This window comes from Nicotiana sylvestris, chromosome 6 (assembly GCF_000393655.2).
Source record: "Nicotiana sylvestris chromosome 6, ASM39365v2, whole genome shotgun sequence".
Taxonomy (NCBI): Eukaryota; Viridiplantae; Streptophyta; class Magnoliopsida; order Solanales; family Solanaceae; genus Nicotiana; species Nicotiana sylvestris.
The window spans coordinates 88,405,128-88,421,233 of NC_091062.1; positions in this window are offsets into that span (position 1 = coordinate 88,405,128).

A 16,106-nucleotide genomic window follows, 5' to 3' on the forward strand; every position below is an offset into this window, starting at 1 on the left:
TACTTTCCTTTATATATGTGTCACTTGTTCAAGTCTTTTCCCTTTGTTGCATTACTTAAACCATACATGTGCTTAAAAATGCCAAAACATGCCTTTATTTGCAAGTATGTGTTAGAACTATTTATTTGTTAAAAGGACTAACTCACATATGTATAAGTTCGGTCGAGACCTACCATTGTGGACCGCGAGGAGTGCCTAACACCTTCCCCTCAAGGTTATTTCGAGCCCTTACCCTAAATTTTTGGTAATGCAAACTAGTCTCAAAGTTAATCGCTAAGGTGCCCTAACTTACCATAATCCGTTGGGCGGAGACTCTTCAAATACCCAAATTCCAAAAAGGAAATGAGTTATTACCCCCATGAACGTCGGAACCCGAACTTTCTCCACGAATGAAAAAAGGGGGCGCGACAGCGAATATACCACACTCACCTCTACAAGGAGGTTTGAGATGATATAAGAAAATATTATCATTATTATGGAATAAATGGTCATTGGTCACGTACCTGTTATACGCCAAAATATGTAATGTGATTATTAAAGGATAACAGTAATGCAAGAAACAGATCTTGAATATAATTTTGATCATGACCATAATGGTAACTTTCTCTTTAAATGAGATATTCACCATATGAATGTTAATGAGTATGTGGTAATGCCAAATTAATTGAGAGCTCTGGAAGAGCCAATTATTATTATTTTGGAGAAATAAAATTGATTATCAATAAGATATTGTATCGTAGTAAATCAGAAAGAAACTTATTGAGTTTCTAAAGTATTCGCGAAAACGGTTGGTTATATTGAGACTATAAATAATCAGAAGATTTAATATCTTCTATTACTACAACTTGTGACGGGGTAATATGTATGTAAAAAGCTACCCGCTTTATTCTCCAGCCTATACTACACAAATAAAAGAATGCCACAATAAAGTAGAAGTTTATTGGTATAAATCAATCCGGAATGAACTTTTCAATTTTCAAAACACGTGTCGAGACATAGTAAATCAATCCGGAATGAACCCAAATTTTGCACACAAGTCATAAATGACATAACAAAGCTATTTCAATTCTCGAAATCACAATCCAAATCAGATATCCACAAAGTCAACTCTCGGTCAAACTTACAAACTTTCCAAACCTTTAAATTTTTAATTTTCGCCAATTAGTGTCGAAACCTTCTAGAAACATCCAATTGCAAATTCAGGCATACACTCGAGTCCAAAATCACCATCCTGACCTACCGAACCATCATCCAATCTGAGGTCAAATACTAAAAGTCAAACTTGGCCAACTCTTTTAATTTAAAGCTTCCTAGTTGAGAATCATTCTTCCAAATCGATTCCGAATAACCTAAAAACCAAAACTGACGATTCACACAAGTCATAATACGTCATACAGAGCTAGTAATATTCGTAAACTACCGAGCGAAGTTCAAATATTCAAAATAATCGGTCGGATCGTTACAAAACCTAAAGTTTATCAATATTGATAATTTATCCAGTTGGCATAATTGGTTTAACCATATTAATTTAAGTATGATGTGCAAAAAAATAAAAGAGAATTCACATGGGTAAATATTAAAGAACTAGAAAGTTCTTTATGAATTCTCTTATGTTGCTTGTTCTCATTAATTAATAGACCAACTAAAATTGAGATTGAATCCCATGAATGCTGGAAATATCAAAGGTGAATATGGGCCCATTTACCTGCCATGTATACCACATAAGATGCATCTATGAGATGGTTACATGTGCGATTATTATTAACCCGCAACATGGTATTTGCGAGGTAACTTGCTCAATAATTTAATTTAGCGCATAATTTCCAGATTTTCTATTCAAGACAGTTCATCTTGATAAGTTGGTTTACATCACAGTTAATTTAGCAAAATAATTTATTGAGTGCCTCCGCTTAATAGCTAAATAGGTTATATACGAATGTTTATTACATTCTCCCCTCACAAATGGTTCAAGGTCAAGAATCAAATAATGTCACGACCCAAAATCCAGTAAGGACCGTGCTAGCGCCGGACACCACTGTCAAGTAAGACAACATTAAATAATTAATTAAGCTCTCATTTTAATATTTTTGAAACTATAAATTCCATTTAATTTAACTGGTAAAAGTAATCTTCACAGAATAAATAAGAGTGTTTACAATTTTTGTTACTGAATATTCCATAATTACCCCAGAACCCGGTGTCACAAGTGCATGAGCAATTTTTAGGATTTAAAATAATATACAACACGATACTGTCCGGAATACAATTGGACAAAAAATAAAATAAAATATAGTACTCTAAAGGAGACTTTGTTGGTTGCGGGTCGTCTCGAGGAGTGCAACTCACCTAACGCTCCGTATCAATCATGTCGTTGCGCCAAACTGGGCCACTAGACATACATGAGCCTGTGCGACAAAAATGTACAATAAGTGTAGCATGAGTACGAAAAAACCGTGTACCCAGTAAGTATCACATATAATCTCGAAGAAGTAGAGACGAGAGGTCGAATTCGACACTTACTAGTGCTCTAATAATAATATACCAATATTATAGTAATTCGAGAATTTTTATAAACATGGCTGTAAGTCAATAGCATGAAGCAAGTAAACAATTCTTTCATTAATGGGAAATTTCAAAATTTATTTTTCATCATTTATACATTTATCTCAAGCCAGGGAGGCAATATTATCATTTATAAGTTTACAAGCCAAGCAATACAAGAATGCGCAAATCATGCCGAGGCCGTACGACCCGATCCAATAACTATTTAAACTATGCACTACCAGAGGGCCGAATGGTGCGAACCATAGATGCATCTATTACCCCGCTCGCGAATCTTACATGTAACGCATGTACACATAGAAACACACATTCAAACAGTCAATCAAGACTTCATCAGGGAAATAATTATTTAATGAGGTGTCAATTTCTCTTTTACAAGTCAAGAAAAAGAAGTTTAACTCTTTTAGAAAATTATTTACCACTTTGATAGGATTAAAGCAATTTAAACTGTCAATAAGGTTACAATTATTTCAAGTAAAGCATGCTTTTGGGTCCTAGACTACCCGGACTTAAGCATAATAGTAGCTACGCACAAATTCTCGTCACCTCGTGCGCATGTAGCCCCCATAAATAGATGCATAACGCTTCAAAACTAGCCAATAATTATGCAAACCCATTAATATATGCTCAATTACTTATAATAATCCATTTTACAACAATTTCTAAACCCAATCAAAAAGTTGACAAAATCGCCCTCGGGCCCACATGGCCGGATTCCAAAATTTTTTGAAGATAAAGTTTACCCATAAACTCATGAACTCAAATATATCATTTATTCTCAACTTCTTGCCCAAATTCATGGTAAGAATCCAAAAATACCAAATATTAGGTTTCCTACCAAATCTCACAATTTTCCACTAATTTCCGTGCTCAAATCCGTATATATTCATGTATTTAACTCAAAACTAGTATGAATAACTTACCCCATGCTTGGTGATGAAAATGGCACTCCCAAGTTGCTCCAAAATCGGCTCCCATGGAGGAAATATGGTAAAAATGAGCCAAATCCTCGTTTTTAAAAGAACACACTGCCTCCAGCCTTTTCGCACCTATGGTCACTTGACCGCTTCTGCGGTCCTGCAGGTGCGGCCCCACTACCACTTCTGCTGTCTTTCACCAGGCCCCTTACTCCGCTTCCGTGCTTCTCCTTTCACAGGTGAAATTCTGGTTCTGCAGCAAAATGACCGCATCTGCGATCCCAGCCTAGCCCAGTCCATTTCCACTTCTGCGGCTTCGCACATGCGGCCCAAGCCTCGTAGGTGCGGTTACACCAGAAGGCAGCTGCTTCATTTCTTCTTTAAATTCCAAATTTGATTCGTTAACCATACGGAATCCACCCAAGGCCCCCGGGGCTCCAACCAATCAAATCAGCCAGTCCCAAATCATAATGCGGACCAGCTCAAGGCCCCAAATCACATCAAATAACCTAAAATCACGAATCACACTCCATTTCAAACTTGATGAACTTTAGAACTTCGAACTTCTTCGTTCGATGCCGAAACCTATCAAATCATATCCGATTGACCTCAAATTTTGCACACAAGTCATATTTTACATTGCGGACCTACTCCAACTTCCGAAAGCGGAATCCGACCCCGATATCTAAAAGTCCACTTCCGGTCAAACTCCTCAAAAACCTTCAAATTTCTAACTTCTGCCAAATGACTTCAAAATGACCTACGGACCTCCAAATCCACATCCGATCACGTTCCCAATACCAGAATTATCATATGGAGTTATTCTCAGACTCGGAATCCCAAACAGACGTCGATAACACTGAAATGGACTTCAACCCAAATTGATGAAATTCTTCCAAAAATGTTAACTTCCACAACATGCGCCGAAATGCTCCCAGGTCATCCAAAACTCGATCTGAACATATGTCCCAGTCCAAAATCATCATACAAACCCGTTGGAACCTTCAAATCCCGATTCCGAGGTCGTTTACTAATAAATCAAACCTTAGTCAATTCTTTCAACTTAAAGCTTCCGAAATGAGGATTTTCTTTCCAAATAATTTCCAAACTTCCTGAAATTCAATTCCGACCAAGCGTACAAGTCATAATGCCTGAAGTGAGCCACTCATGGCCTCAAATCGCCGAACGACATGCTAGAGCTTAAAACGGCCAGTCGGGTTGTTACATTCCCTCCCACTTAAACATACATTCGTCCTAGAACGTGCTAAGAACTGCTCTGGAGTTGTCTGAAATCACAGTTAAACACCTCGTACACCTACCCGTGCTACCACAACTCAGTTGAGCATATTAGCTTGAGCAAATCTGAAGATATTCTCTTTTATTCATGCAAACAAGCTTAGAACCCAAATTTCAACACCTGAAATTCTCTGTCAGGCCTGCTTCCAACCAACGAACACCGTATCAATCACTACACGCTGTACTAGAACATGACTGCATACCCTTGCTGAATTCATACCATGCACCACATCATTCCCAAGACCTTAATAACACTCCCCAATCATAAAAGCCGATATTTCCCAAATCTGATGCTCAAAATACACCCCATGACATATATAAATCTCGTCCCAACTTTTGCAATACTGCCACTACGGAAGAGATGTGTGGAAATTCATAACCAACTGTCGGGTCAACAAATCATTGAGTCTATACTCCTGACAAGAATCATTACCTTATTCTGAACCAATAACGGTATTTGCTCTTTAATATACTTCATATAATTCGATTGCACTGATCCTAGATCCAATAATCTCGTCTCACCCAATACGAATTGCTCAGGCAATAAGCCACCCCAGACATGACCAAAAGTCTCATATGATGCCACAATGTGCTAATAGGCTACCAACTAGAACGTGATACATAAGGAAAATAAACTCTGGAAGGGACTACTCAACTCACGCAACTAATACGAACTTTCCTCGGAAAATGGGAAACAAAACACACAAAAATTAGAATATAGAAAACTGTACTCAACATCATACTATTATGGCGTGCAACCCGTTCCAAACAACATACCCGTGGTGGTGTACCACCCGATCCACAAATAGAACTCATATAAGGAGATACACATCAAGCTAGATTGCTCATTACTACTAAATACTGAATATCAGCCACAAGCACGCTAAGTGCATAATACTATCCCTGAGGAGACATATAGCGCCATAAGCTACAAAACTCAAGCACAACTAAGGTGCGATATATGATCTGAATCTCAATAGCCATCTTGCGCACATAACACTTTCGCTACGTGGAACCTCAACATGTAAGAAATTATCAAACCGTTTCACAACTCACATGGCACAATATATTATTACCTGAAATAGCTTACGCCGAACTAACATCCAACATTCAAATACTCCTCCATAAGGAGTGCTATGCTGAAATTAATGCATTCGGCCTGATATAGATCCCACCTTCATATTTAAGTCCATCCACAGACCTCAAGTCGACTCTAATCGCACCGAACTAGGCTAATAACCTTCATGGGTCCATAATAACCTCCTTTTTCTCATATCACTCAAAAACAACCATCATAACCAGAGCAAACCTCCACCATCCATAGCCCAATATACCGAGTGCCCTCCAGGCATAAATTCTTAAATTAGTTATATTACCACAATCTTTATACTTGGTTTAAATCTTCAATCAATCAAGTGACTACATGTCACACTTATACAATCTTCCCGTGAGACACGCTTCCACGACCTTCCACACTAGATAACAAGTCTGCCCATCCATACCACCAGTTGTACTAACGCTGCAAAGAAAATCAAGAATCCATAACCAGGTGTGAGCATGTAATTTTTGCCCTATATGAATTACTCCCATAAATTCAAAACAAAATAACTTCTTTTCACTATTTGCAATTTTGTGGATTTTGTGGCATTTTTTGATAATTGTTTGCATTTGTATGTGCATGTCTATTTTATTTAATTCATGAAAATACAAAAATACACTGCATTTGCATTTAGGATCTAATTTTGCATTAATTAGTAATTTAGTGCTTTATAAAAAATGGGAAAAATCACAAAATAGTTTATTTTGCACTTTTAATTTTAATTTCGAATTTTGGTTGTTTTTCTTTAATTTGGTATTTGATTAGTTGTGGTAATTATCATTTATAGTTAGTTAATTTAATTTTATATAATAATTTGATTAGGAATTAATTTAGGCTTTATTTAATTTTAATTTAAAAAGAAATTAGAAGAAAAATTGAAAAAAATGAAAATGAAAAGGAAAAGGGAATAAAAGCGAACTTAGTTCTGGGCCAAGCTTATACCAGCCCAAGTTGTCCCCCATTAACTCGTCCAAACTAAGGCCAAATTATGCCACAACCCGGTCCAAATGATCAGCCATGGAGGCCGTCGAAACGACGTAGTACGAAAGCGATACTACGTCGTTTTGAGTTCAACTCTATTAAACTGATCTCAGCCGATCATTTTTCAGCATCCAACGGTTGTGAAACTCCTTCTCTTTTAATTAAAATTGTCCGAAAGAGTAACCCTGAACCATCCTCTTCATCTCTCAGACCTCTCATCTCACCACCGCCCACCACCCACCGGAATTCGCCACCGGTGGCGGTGTATCTCCAAACTCTACCAAATCTTGACCCTATCACCCCCCTTGTCTCCCCGTTCAGAATCCGCCATTAGTTTTATCCAAAAGTTACTCAATCCATCCAAATCTTAAATCTAAGCCTGCCGAGAACTCGACCTTTTACCATTTCTTCTTTTTCTTTTCTCTTCCTATTTTGGTTTCCCCAGGAGATGGCCATGTTTGACATCAAACTCTCGACAAGGGGATGTCGTTAGGTTTGTGCCTCGCCGGCTGCTTGAAGAGTCGAAGTCTTTCGTGCTTTTTTCTTTTCCTTTTGGCAAATGACAAAATAGTGCTTGTGTTGCTATTTTCATTGTTGGCCAAGAGTCCTGTTCTTCAAGGTTTGGCCAGCCTTTTAGGTATCTTCCTTGTTTCTGTCCTTCTTCATTTTTTTTATGTTTCTTCTTCTCTTTTTCATTATGTATTCGTTTCAATTTTGTCCATGCATGAGTGTTTAATAATCATCCTGTTTCATTTGGTTATTGTTCGAAATTAATTAAGTCAATGCCTTTCTTTTGGGGTTTTGGGTTTGTCTTATGGGTTCCGGATTTTTCCTTTGGCTCATTAAGTTGGGATGTTAAATTAGGGCTCAATCTGAGCCTGAAATATGAAAAGCCCAAAATGGATTTGGCTCATGACCCATGTTGGACTGGTTTAGTACTAGGTCAAGTTGACCCATGACTCAGGGGATTTATGCTAGAGTAATTAACAGGACCCTAAGGGGTAAATTTGGAAATTCTAAGGGTAAGGGAATCTCAGTAACAGCCTAGGAAACTTCTAGGAAGTTGAGTATTGGGATTAATATGGAACTTTGATTATTAGACTACGGTTTTCTCATCAAAAATAAAAATGTAAAAAGGGTCTAATTGCAAAATGTGATTTCTTTGGGGCTACCCTACTTCCTTGCCTATAAAGGCACATGTCCTTACCATTCAAGGGAGAGTTTTTTTTAGAAACAAAAATCCAGAGAAAACAAAACGGCTGAAACTTTGAACCTATTCCCTTGATTTTTAGCCTTGAGTGTTGAAATTTTCAGTGGTTGAACATTTTCCGATTCTTTCCATGTTTGAGATGGTTTAAATTTGGGTCTCTCAAAGTTTTTGGGTTAAGTTCTGTTGGGTAGATACTGCTCCATTGGCTTCAGTTGGCCATTTTTGCTAAGCTTTGGTGTTGAATCCTGTTGTTGCTCTGCTGTTGTAGAACACTGACCTCTTACATTTTGATTTCTTTTCAATCTCCAGGTACTTCTTGATTCTCTGAATAGATGAGATGCAAGTTTGGAACACTGTAATTGCTTGAAGGGCTCAGAAATGGATATTGTTCTTTTACCATGAATGTTAGCTATGTTTTTAGGGATTTCTGAAATAGTGTAATGTGATCGTGCTTTATCTTACTTACTCATGTCCTCCACGTTATCTTCTGTCTTAAAGTGAGTCATGGAGTATATTAATGTGTTGAGTCGGAGGTATTTTGGGCTGTCATCGTTGGCCCAATCGCGACTGCCTTTCCTCTTCGCAACCAGGCTACCAAGCTGGCTTTCCTCGAGCCCAGTTATTTCATATACTGAATTGGCATTAATGGGCAACCAGACATGGGTTTGGATCGGGTTTGGCCACGCTGTGTTCTCCTTCAAAAATTTCCCAGTAACATTGGGCCTATAGCTGGCCCAGTCCGTCTCATATGATTTAAAGGTTTTTTTTATCACACTTGGGTTTATGACTAGCAAGATGCCAATTGAACCTCAGTTTATATTGGGCCTCACCTAGTACTGACCCTTAAATCAATGATTTGAGTTTAGCTGTAGTTTAGAAATAATTGTAAGTCCCTTAAGCCTTATTCAACTGACAGATCCTTGTAGATAATTTGCGTGCCATACCAATTAGGCATACGATTCATGGTCGTCACTTGATTAACGTTAATCCTTCAAAATCGAGGCGTGCCATTTGGTAAAATTTCATGGCCCTCGCAAAGTTGCAAACGCGTAGTTGCTTTAGGTGCGTTATTTTAATAATTTACCTTCCTAAACTCGGGTGCGCATTTATGTGACCCAAATCCAAAATCTCAACAATGTCAAGATATGTCGAAGACCGTGGGTGCATTTATGTGACGTGGTTCCAGACGTGTTTTAACAGTGTTGCAATATTCTTAAAATTAAATAAAAGCGATTAAAAGATAAAATTTGCACATAGGTTCATAATTGTTTAAAATCAGATAATTAAGCCGGATATAACAGTTGAGCGACTGTGCTAGAACCACGGAACTCGGGAATGCCTAACACCTTCTCCCGGGTTAACAGAATTCCTTACTCGGATTTCTGGTTTGTGGACTGTTAAACAGAGTCAATCTTTTTCTCGATTCGGGATTTGAAGCGGTGACTTGGGACACCATAAATTATCCCAAGTGGCGACTCTGAATCTTCAGTAATATGATCCCGTTTCGATTGTCCTTTAATTGGAAAAACTCCCTTATATACATTCCTTACGGGGTATAAGTAAAAAGGAGGTGTGACAGCTCCGGCGACTCTGCTGGGGATCGAACCCAGAATCTCCGGTTCATGGTTCAGAATTCGAGCTTAGATGAATTGTTATATTTGGCTTTATCTATTATCTGATTTTATTACATGTTTGGGCCCTAATGTGCTAACTATTGCTTTTACCGCTTTGATATTATCTAAAACTGTATATAAACTGCTAAGAAACCCTTCTCTTCTCATCTACGGGGATGTGCTCGCTGGTCGAGACTCCCTATTCTGTTAGTGTCATACCTTGAAATAAGAAAGAGGCTCGGACAAGTTACTAAGCCGGATGGCCTTTTGGTTCCCGGTATGTAGCCCCCTCCTCGGCTCGAGTTGTCCGCTCGGGTACACAGTCTAGTACAACTTACCCAGGTTTTTGAACTTAGAATAACTTAGCCTCATGCCGGATCCCTAGTAGGCACGTTTGTTTGCATCACGTGCATTTAACTTTGGAGATTCAACACAGGGGTTGGGTCTGTTTAGGACAGGTGTACCCGAAATGTAAAGACCATTAGGATGCATCTTACTTGCTACTTGCGCATTCATTTGCTTCGGATTTGCATGTTGACCGGCTTACAAGGAAAACTTAGATGGTTGAGAGGGATAAGTGCCTGTTTTGAAAAACCAATGTCCCAAACATACCGAAACTCTGCCGAAATTTTGAAAAAAAAGAATCTTGTAGTTTTCAAAGAAAAGAAAGAAAAAAGGGAAAATCTTTGTGTTTTAGAAAGTTGGTTTTATTGTGACAAATTTGCCCGAACTACGCCAGTTTGATTCTCACAGGGTGTGAGATACGTAGGCAACCCCCATCGGGTCTAACTTCCTTTTTGCAAAAATAGCCCAAAAAATAAAGATTTTATTTTTATGGTTAAGGTGATGCCATTCTTGTCAAAAATAGTTGATTGTCCCCAAAAGGACGCCGGAAGGCTGTTTTTGCAAGAACAGCCGCCTTCAGTCTCTGTTTCAAATTTTTAGCCGATTAGCGAGCATTGCCTTAAAAGCTTTCCCCGGAAGTGCTGAAAGGCCGTATTTGCAAAGCTGGGTTTTTACTTTTGAAATAAAAATAATAAGAAAAAAATCTGAAAAATGTCAGCTTTGTTTTTGGGTCAATTGAATCGTGATTTTTTTCTTAACCACCCTAATAAATGTGCAGAATGAGCACGAATCAGAATTTGCCAATAACAGTCTTGAACAAGATCCCTTTGGAAATGCATATGTGGTAGAATGATTTGGGTAAATCGGGACAAGACACGACCAATCAATACCTGGGAGGCCTCACTAGGTTGCTGAAGATTAATCCTAGGGGAGACATCATAAAGGCGTTGTTACATTCTAAGACCCGGCCCACAACGTATTTCACTTATTTTGAACTTACCCCAATATTGGAAGAAATAGCCGGATATATTGGGGGTCCCAAAGTTCCTCTAAGACACAAGTACGGGATCAACTTGCCAGAGGAGGTCACAGAGTGGGTAGCGCGCCTCCGTTCCGTCAGTGCAAACCAAATAGAGTGGACATTTGGATGGCTGCCTGTGGATGAGGTCAGCCACCGGGCCTTATTTCCTCTTGATGGGACTCAGGAGTATCCAGCCTTATGCGCCATATCGGGTTTTGAGACAGCTGGGGAGATGCTAGATAGTTCTGAGAGATGAAGATCTTAGTGCCCAAGTAGTCGAGATCGGACTTAACGGTCAGTTTCATAAAGCAGCAGTCCGCCAAATTTGGAGCGAATGTCAATACTTAGCAGCCAATACCTGTGTACGTGATCGATCCAAAGGTGAGGTTTCACCAGGGTAGCTTGCTTGGTATAGAAGAGAAATTGAGTTTGGGAGATCGGCTAAAAGACCACATATTCAGGAATTCATCGAGGCGTCACAGGAACAATGGGCTTGGTTGACTAAGGAGAATGAGTATAGGGCCACAATAGGAAGGTTGGAAAAACAAGTCAAAGAACTTCAATTCGAGAATAGCTTGCAAGCAGCGGCGGACGAAGGTGAAAAGAAAAGGCTAGCCAAAGAAAATGAGGCCCTTCGAACCCAAATTCAGAAAATGAAAATAGCGGCAGAAAACCCCGCCCGAAGTGCCAAAGATGAAAAACTCATAAATAACCTGAGGCAGAAAGTGACTATAGTTTTGATTTGAACAAGGCAAAAAGTCAACTAGCCAGGGTTCGAAAGCAATTGGCTAAAAATGCAGATGAACGAGCACGCCTAGTTAAGCAGTTGAAAGAGAAGTACGACAATGAGGGCGCGGGATTAAAGAAAAGGGTCATCGCCACGGAAAACAAAATGATCAAACAGGCGAAAGACTTCAAGGTTGAAAGGGAAAATTGTTATACAACATTGGCACAATTAGAAATAGATTTGCAACAGCTTCAGGAGCAGAATCATGCGGCCGAGCAAACTTTGGAAGTCAGGACCCAGCAGATCGGCCGTTTGTTGCAAGAAAAAGGTGCCATAAGAGAAGGAATTAGAACCATCACCGATTACATTGTTGTGAAGTGCCAAGCCTGTGAGGATATGACTCGCACCACCTTCTTCGCGGCAGTGATGACATTTGTTAAACAGATAATGAGTGACTTGGATCGACTTCAAAGGGATCTTTCTTATAGGCCCGCGGCGAGATCGAATGATGTCCCGCGGGAACCAGGAGCATTAATGTATTCATGATTTTTTTCATTTGAGTCTATATTTCCTTTTCTGTTAGAGTCCGTCAGTTGTTTTGAGTCTCTATTTCCTTTCTACTGGAGTCTGTCAGTTGTGTTCGAGTCTGTATTTTCTTTTGAGTATGATAGTTTATTTTTGGAGTCTATATTTCGTCTTTTCATCAGCGTCTGTTAGTTTCCCTTGGAGTCTGTTAGTTCTGAGTCCTTGTAATCAAAGCATTTGTGTTTATGAAAGTTGAAAATCCCAAAAAATGTTTTATTATTTACTTTCACACTTATCTTCCAGAACTACGCTCGGTATGATTCATGCGGGGTCATGATACGTAGGCAATCTCCATAGGATTCGACCATAACCAAAAGAAAAAAAGAAGAGAAGAAGAAGAAAAACGAAAAGAGAGAGGAAAAACAAGAGAGAAAAGAAAAGAAAAGAGAGAAAAAATAAGAAAGCTAAGAGAAAGAAGCAATGGCAAAACCATAGGGAAATGGGAGGATGAAAACAAAGAAAAGCAAAGGCCATAATGAAAAAGAGAAAAAAGGGAGGAAGTTGCAAATGGAAAAGCCGGGATGATGCAAGCAGCCGATCAAATGCATAATAGAAACGGTTAACTGCTTAGGTGCATTCATTCCCCAAAATGTGCGGTTACCAATTTGTTAAAGCCCTAATCACTAACAAGGTTATTGTCGATATATTGAGTCCAGGCAGTGGTTAGTTGATTGACATTCTGGCAACTCACTCATACAACACCCGATCAAAAGACAAGATGAACATGGCCAACCAAGAATTGGAGGCAAGTATTGTTGACCCGTCAAAAAAGGTGGAAGAATTGGATGTTAATGCGATGAAGGAAGAGATGTATAAGTTAAAGCAGCAAATGGCTGAAATGTACTAAGCCTGGGCAAAGGGGCATCCGCCACCGGTTTATCCCGCCAACCCTGCTTATATCCCACCATTGGCTCAATCTCAGGAACCTCCCACTGTGAACTCATCTCCCGCCTTTCCCCTCTACCAACAATGCCACGGCACCACTTCCCATACATCACAAGCTCCTCCACCCAGACAAGTCCCGCACCCTCCCCCACCAATCACACCTGTTTTTGTGGTACCTCCACCTATTGCATTATACCGATCTTCCAGTGAACCTCTGTTCCAGACTCACGACAACCATTATTATCCCCCTGAACCCACCTTCAAAGTTCCGAAACCATATTCCTACACCCCTCATCTTGATCTCCCGGCAGAGACCGAGAAGCCACCCAAAAATCCTGAACATGAGGAGATGATTAGAAAGGTCAAAAGTTTAGAACAATCATTCAGAGATATGAGGGGGCTGGGAGGTCAAGTAAGTGTGGCCTATAAAGATTTATGTCTGTTCCCAGATATTCAGCTACCAGCAGGGTTCAAAATGCCCAAGTTTGATCTGTACGACGGGCATGGTGACCCAGTAGCACACTTAAGAGGATTTTGTAGCAAGATGAGAGGAGCATGCGGAAGAGATGAATTACTGATGGCATATTTCAGCCAAAGTCTGAGTGGATCGGCATTGGAATGGTATACCAGACAAGATCACAGCAGGTGGTACACATGGGACGATTTAGCCCAAGCCTTCGCCTGCCATTTTCAGTACAATCTTGAAATTATTCCAGACCGTCTGTCATTGACGAAGATCGAGAAGAAGCCCGGGGAGAGTTTCAGAGAGTATGGATTCCGTTGGAGGGAACAAGCCGCGAGGGTTGACCCTCCGATGAAAGAAAGTGAGATGATTGATTATTTCTTGCAGGCTTTGGAACCCACTTATTTTGGTCATTTGGTGCCAGCAGTGGGCAAGTCCTTTAATGAGGTTGTAAAAATGGGAGGCATGGTTGAGGAGGGACTCAAGTCCAACAAGATCATGAGTTATTCAGCAATCAAAGCGACCACACAGGCCATTCAAAACGGTACTGGGGGTGTACTCGGGAAAAAGAAGAAAGAGGATGTTGCTACAATTGAGTCGGGAGCTTGGGTCGGGTCCAGGGCCCCCCCACATTACTACAACCAGCCTCGACCTTATCCTCAAACGTACCCTCACATTCCATATAGCCCACCACAACACTACTACCCACCGCCAGATCCCCATTTTTTTGTCCATCACGCACAAACCTATACCTAACCTCTTGCTCACGCACAATGGCGTGTGCCAGCTCCACAAAATCCATACCCAGCTTTACAAAATACCCATCCACCCCCAAGAGCCTATAGAAATCCCCCTGGAACAGGTTTTCGGCCAAATCAAGTCTTTAAGAATGAGAGGTTACAGAAGCAGAAGACTTTCACTCCATTAGGGGAATCATATACTAGTCTATTCCACAGATTGAGACAGTTGGGTATGTTGAATCCGATCGAGGCTAAACTGCCAAATCTCCCTCCCAGAAATCTTGATCGCTCGGTGAGTTTTGAGTATTGTTCAGGGACCCCGGGTCATGACACAGAGAAATGCTGGAAATTGAAAACAGTTATTCAAGAGCTCATTGATACTAATCGGATTGAGGTCCAAGTCCCGGAGGCACCCAATATCAACCAGAACCCGTTGCCGGCTCATCATGAGACAAATATGATTGAGATTGTGTATAAGGGAGGGGAGCCTAAGAAGCCTTCACAAACCATCATGATGATTCGGGCTAGTGAAGCCAAGCCGTTTGAAAAGTCAACAAGTGAGAAGTTTGTGATCAAGTTGAATGGGGCAAATAATGAACCATCTGTGGAGTTCAAGAAGAGGTCCTCAAGTGACGTTGCAGGAAAACATGAAAGAGCAAAAGTGGTTGTGCCAGGAGTGATGAACAAGCCTGTGGTAATTGTGAAGGGCGCCCGCACAGATCCTGTCATTATCAAACTGGTAACTCAATTACCAATAGTCAACATCAAGGCAGTCCCATGGAATTATGAACGAGTGACAGTGACTTACAAGGGGAAAGAGGTTAAAGAAGAAGTGTGTGAGACTCATGGTTTGACTCAATCGGGGAGATGCTGTGCCCCCGAAGAGTTGATAAAAGCTAAGAGCTCCAAAGATAACCCAGTGTTGGTGAAGAAAGCTATGACCGAGGAAGAAGTAGAAGAATTTCTGAGAAAGATGAAAGTGCAGGACTATTCCATTGTGGAGCAGTTAAGGAAGACACCGGCTCAGATCTCGCTATTGTCATTATTGATCCATTCAGACGAGCACTGTCGGGCTTTGATGAAGATCTTGAACGAAGCCCACGTTCCTAACAAAATCTCAGTAAACCACTTGGAAAAGATAGCTAACAAGATATTTGAGGTAAACAGAGTCACTTTTTCTAATGATAAGTTTCCCGTGGAGGGTACTGAGCACAATAGAGCCCTCTGTCTGACGGTGAAATGTGAAAATTCTGTGGTTACTCGAGTACTGGTTGACAATGGTTCCAGTGCAAATATTTGCCCTCTTTCCACTCTGAACAAGTTGAAGGTGGATGATGAAGAATTCACAAGAACAGTATCTACCTTCGGAGATTCAACGGTGGAGGGAAAGATTCAGTCAGGGACATAGTGCTCGAGCTTACAATAGGGCCAATTGAATTTACTATGGAATTCCAGGTACTCGATGTGGCTGTTTCTTACAATCTGTTGTTAGGTCGACCCTGGATTCATGCTGCCAAAGCGGTCCCATCCATTCTGCATCAAATGGTTAAGTTTGAATGGGATAGACAGGAAATTGTTGTACATGGCGAAGATAATTTGTGTGTTCCCAGTGATGCCATTGTTCCGTTCATAGAGTTTGAAGACGACAAGGGGCCATGGGTT